The sequence below is a fragment of the Lygodium microphyllum genome, chromosome 26, assembly GCF_053477565.2.
Source record: "Lygodium microphyllum isolate KBCC chromosome 26, Lygodium_microphyllum_v1.1.10, whole genome shotgun sequence".
NCBI lineage: Eukaryota > Viridiplantae > Streptophyta > Polypodiopsida > Schizaeales > Lygodiaceae > Lygodium > Lygodium microphyllum.
Window position 1 is genome coordinate 41,844,466 of NC_141160.1, and position 6,107 is coordinate 41,850,572.

Below are 6,107 nucleotides of genomic sequence, written 5' to 3' on the forward strand. Positions count from 1 at the left end.
ATCAAAACCCCTTTCGAAGGTTGACTAACACTATCCCCATGTACCATCGAACAATAGCAAGGTAAGGTCTAATAAGGATGTATTCTCCAGATTTACTCTCAAACAGTCACTGAAATCTGTGGCAGCAAGTGCCCAAAACCCTAAAGAATTTGTGGAAGAATCCCATAGATTTTAGGCAGTAGACATGTGCCTCATATTCAGATAGCCTCCGTTAGGCATGCTCTCCACCTAAAGCTTGACGGACATCTGAGATATATATATATATATATATATATATATATATATATATATATATATATATATATATATATATTCTCATTTTTGAAAATTTAAAAATATTTCTTTCTTAATATCTTTATTCTATTTGAAGGAGCGTTGCATAGGCTTTGGGAGGAACATCCTTAGTTTGGAATACCAACCCTAACCTTTACTCATAGGCTTGGGAGGAACATCCTTGGTTTGGAATACCTAGCTTGACCTTTAGTTAATATATAGAAACGATTCTACTTTCCTTTCACTCTTTCACTGAAAATTAGAAGGATTTGTATTAACAACCTTCTTTTCGTGAAGTGTGTACTACTGAAAAGGCTCATGTTAAGAATCAGACTCCTTGCCTATGTGGCAAGGAGGCCCACCATCTTTTCTCCTTTTGAAGGGCCCAGGCGTTTCACCATCTCACCACCGTTTTACCTCCTCGAGAAGCCGTGATGCTGGTCTCACCCCGCCCCATTCCTGCTCTGTCTGAGTATTCCGTTAGCTCATTGAATGCACCTCCCTCTCTCTCTCTCTCATCTGCCACATTTCCCTCTGCATATTCCACAATCTCCATATTCCATCTCTCTGCCTTCCTCCCTTTCACCCGCCACATTTCCCTCCCTCTCTATTCTCTTGCAATCCCTACGCCTCCATCTTTTATGTGTGCCTCCCAGCCTAGTCCCCCTCTCCCTCTCACAAATGACTGAGAGGTTTGGAGCTGCATTCGAGTCCATCTGCCCACCACCACAGAGCAAAGGATGTTGGCTGTATAGGTCAATGTGCTACTGGGATTGCTTGTACATGTAATCTGGATGTGGTGATTTGTCTTAGATTCCCTGGGTCAATTTTCTTGTCGATGTACGTATAGTCTAGATCAAGGCGTGTTTTCTTTTGTTGTAAACAATTGTGTTGATTCCCTATAACTTCCTACGATTGAATATGCAGAATATATCGCAGACTATGATGCATAAAGGAGATGACTGTAGTTGTTGTTTTTTTTCAATGAGCCGTATATCGTTCGATGAAGCAAGTTAACCAGAGCAAGTGGCCTTCATTTCCTCATTTGGAGTGTGGATCTGAGGTGGCAAAGAGTATTTGGAGCACTTCATCATTGTTCAGTCCAAAACGCCTTGCAAAATTTTCTCCCCATTATACGAATCTTTTGCACCATTAAATCGGATTTAGGGCTATATGCAACTATAGTGCAAATAATGTTTTGCACTATTGATGTACCATTGATTATTCTAGCTATGTATGTAGATCAATTATCACCTATAAGAATGTACGTACTACAAGAACATTATTCTGGTCTTTGACATTGATTTTGAGCTATAAGAATGTATGTTTGTGCTCCTCCATTATATTTGTTATGAGCAATCAAAAAATAAGAATGTAAGCTCTATCCTACTCTATTACATTTGTTATGTGTCTTGAGAATGTATGTATTGTAGTCTATAAATTGCATTGAATATACGTTGTAAGAGTGTATGTACTGTGAGCTATAAGAATGTAATGAATGCATATAAGGTACTCGCAAAACTATTAAAGATATATAGCATAAAGTGTGCCAAGTTTTAACTTCATGTCATCAGCTATGACCAATAGATACACCACTATATGTAGCTAAACTACACCAATCTATGTATTACAAGAATCAACATTACTCTATCACATAATGGATCATATAAAAATGTTTGTACTGTAGGAATATATGCTACTCGATTGCATTGATTTTAAGCTACTACGGTGAAAGGTATGCACATAACTATTAATGATGCAAAGCATGAAATGTAATCGAAGTTGTAACTATATTTCATGTACTGTGAGCAATAGATACATCACTATATGTAGCTAGACTACATCAATGTATATGCTACAAGAAATAAAGTTCCTCTATTACATTTCGTATTGCTCATATAAGAATGTGTATATTATAAGTATTATATTAGGTAACCACAAAATCATTAGTGATGCACAACATGAAGTTCAAAGTTATTAATGTATGACACAAGAGAGAGAGAGAGAGAGAGAGAGAGAGAGAGAGAGAGAGAGAGAGAGAGAGAGAGAGAGAGAGAGAGAGAGAGAGAGAGAGAGAGAGAGAGTCGAGCTTGCACTAATGTATTCCTTTTTTACACTACAATAATATTTAAACCATTCATACTTTACAGAACAAACAACTTTAGAGGAAAGTAAGATTTAGTCTATATAATAAAATATATTGATGGGATAAATACTTTTGTGCAGATACATAGCCCATATTCTCACTCTCTTCTCCTAAATATGGCAAGCCCACAATCCTCGACATTGCCTGTCAGCATATTCAACGCAAAGCATTTACAATGGTAGCTCGTTTATGACGAGAGATCCAAATATAAGGTTTTGAGAAGGGCAATTATTCCATGGTGTCGAGTAAATGATTTTGCACAAGGGGAAGGAAAAAATATTGATTTTCCTACAGCTTTCAAAAAGTACTCTCACCATCGACGACAACCAAATGAATTGAAAAAACCATTAGACAACACATGGATAGAGAAGATCACGTAAGTGTATATAATTGTTTTGCTACTTATATTGATTTCCTTATTATTTGACCACACTTATAGCTACAACATTCATTTCCTACAAAAACAGATTTTGGTGTCCTTATGGTCCTAAGGACACTCGAAATGTGGAGGTTTTATGTCCTAATGACATCTTGACTAGTCAAGGACAACCAAGAAGACGCCGACCACGCAAAACAATGGGACAGCTTAACAAGGGTTGTTTGTGTCATTTTATAGTGACTCACCTATCTCATGACACCAGTTTGGCATTTATCTCATCTATCAATCTGTATCATACTGATGATGCAAATATGATTTGTCATAGCATTGCAATGGAGGATTTAAATGTCAATTCACATTCCTTATTTTCCCCATGGATATCACTAGAGAAAAAAATATGGGTGTCCAATATGTTATACAAAGGTTTTTCACGGCAACAAGTATTGGAGTGTCACATTCAATATGTGCATCAGCACCAAAGCAACAATCCAAATCATCCTATGGAAAGAGATGACTTTCTCTCCATCCAAGATATTATGAATATATCTAGGAAGCTTGCCATTGACCAACATCAATTACATGACAATGATGCTGAAAGCACAAAGAGATGGTGCATTGAAAACAAGGAAATGACATTTGTGTATCAGGAACAAAATCTTTCTACTGATAAGGATTTCATATTGGGGATTCAAACACCATGGCAACGAGATATGTGTGACAGATATGGAAATGGCAACTTATTAGTAATGGATTCAACATTTGGTACAAACAAGTATAAGGTAATTTATTAATATTATTATTGCGTACTTATAGTTTTTACTTCTCAAAATTTTATGCATTTTGCTTATATTTGAAACTTGCATTTGACAATTCAATTTATACACAATCCTTGTATTTGACTCCCATCGAAATGGTGTCCCAATTGCTTGGGTGTTAACCTCAAGTGCAACATTTGCGGTAAACAAATTTTGGCTCACAAAGTTTAGGGATCACATGCTAGATTTTCACAAATCAAGGGAGCCAACAGCTTTTTTGGTGGATGATGCTGAAAGAGAGATAGATGCTTTAAGGTACATTTCACATGCATGCGTCCTTTTGGAAAACATTTCATTCATGGACTAAAAGCATTACATTTTTTACGAATGTATTGTGTGTAGGGTTGTCTTTAATTTGCCTATTTATTTGTGCCTATGGCATATCCATCGTTGTTGGTTAAAGCATCTTATTAAAAAAGTCCCAGAATTGCCAAAAAGAGCTGCAATTTTTCGAGCTCTAGGCAATATTATGAATATGAAAGGTGAATGCAAGGCAACAGAAGTGGCTATAAAGGAGGAAGCAAGGGATATGATAGATATATTTAAAAAGGAGTTTGCAGATGAGATAACATTCTTGCACTACTTCAAAACATATTGGGAGCCCAAGATTGGTGAGGACTCCTAATTATCTATTTCAGATTACTTTGTTATATTTTCATTTTTATACATATTTTAAATAGTTGTATTATGTGTGTGTTGCAAGGTATGTGGATACGTGCAACACGCACACTTCCACATTTTGGTCAAGACACCAATGGTGCTATAGAGGCATACCATGACACTTTAAAGTACAAATTCTTAGGTAGCTCAAAGAGATTGACTGGCAGACGAGTGGATTGGCTCCTTCATAAATTGACAAGTTCAGCTCTTCCATATTATTCGTATGTGCAAGCTATGAAAGAAAGTGGATTTGTGAGAAACAATAACATTGAAAAGATAGTGGCCAACTCATATGAGAGGGCTTTGAAGATTCTAGTCGAGTATGTTAGATTCGAAATGAATGGTGCAAGGGCTTCATGTGCGTATGTAAGAAGCATGTCCAAAGACACTACTGAATACACAGTTTAGAATGCAGATTGTCAATGGGCATGTTGTACATGCAAGTGGGCAGAGTTGGGGAACATATGTAAGCATCAAATCAAGGTGCTACTTCTTATCGGGGTACCGAATACTACAGTGGTGGCACAATGTATGGACTTATATAAAGGCGTGGAACCAAGAGGAAAATATAAAGGACTTATAAGTAACTCTCACGTGATACAGGATGAGGTTGCATATGATCCTTACACGCCAACCACACTGCTGGATGTGGATAATCTCCAAGACATGGATACAACTATGATTAATATCTCCCATGAAGACACCCACCCATCCACAACATTGCAACATCTATGCCACGATGTATTTGATTTGGTGGGGGGTGGCATCGAGCTTATTTCTGAGGCGTGTTCTTCCACGAAGAAGTTGTTGAGCCAACTTCGAGCTCTGAAAGCTCGTAGAGAAGATATGTGAAGTACACAAGCTTTTTTGCCCATTAATGATGGATTTGGAAATACCATACAACGAGCTAAGCCTTTCATTGAAAAACGGCTAACTAAAAGAAGAGTTTCTAGATTGGTAGAATCACCCACAACATCATCATTCATGGCTCCACCCAAAACCAAACGGCCCTCAATGCAAGAGAAGCTTGATGCTAGAGCCGAGAAATAAGATGAAGAAGCCCATGCCTCCAAATAGGAGGAATGCTACATTGTTATATTCTTATGGTACTCTTATTAAATTGTGAAATATTTGAGCTTTTATTCTCTATGTCTTTAAGCATGTGTATTGGCCCTATATATATATATATACATATAAAAGAAAGAAAAGAGAGAAGAGAGAAGGGAGATGTAGAATGTATGCAAGAGAGGGAGAGAGAGAGTTTTGAGTTGTGCATGCGTGCGTGTGTATGTGTGCGTGAAGTAATCTTAAAAAGAGAGAGAGAGAGGGGGGGGGGGGATTTTGAGTGTGAGAGAATGAGTGAATGAGAGTAAGACAAAGTAATATTGAATGAAAGTAATATTTGATGCTAGCATTTTCATTGAGCTTGCGACGTGATCTCTCTTGCTCCCTTTCGCTCTCTCTCAAAAATGTTTGCGAAAAATGCCACACTTGGGTTTTCCCTTATTTATCCCCTTCGCCTAAGTTCCATAAGTTGCTTCCCCCCAAAGTCACACATCATGTCAGTTGCAAAATAGACTTAACAAGTTCTACTCCTAACTTAACTACAATGTTTAGTTCTCGATACTTAAAACTTCTTGTAAAATATGTCAGTGTATTGATTAAGTCACCCATAATCATATCTCGTTATGTCCTATAGGTAGTGTATAAAACTTTACAAGGTACGGATAATAATCTACTTTGAGACCTTAGACTAAAATTCCCGTATTACAACGCATCTATCTCCATGTTTAAAAGTACATGTATCTTTGCGGGAACAACATTTTGAAATATG

General features: G+C 37.1%; 1 pseudogene; it reads left to right on the forward strand.

Annotated features, from left to right (window-relative positions):
* Positions 1-3,298: 3,298 nt before the first annotated feature.
* On the forward strand, positions 3,299-5,125 carry LOC148013190 (uncharacterized; annotated as a pseudogene).
* The last annotated feature ends 982 nt before the right edge of the window (positions 5,126-6,107 follow it).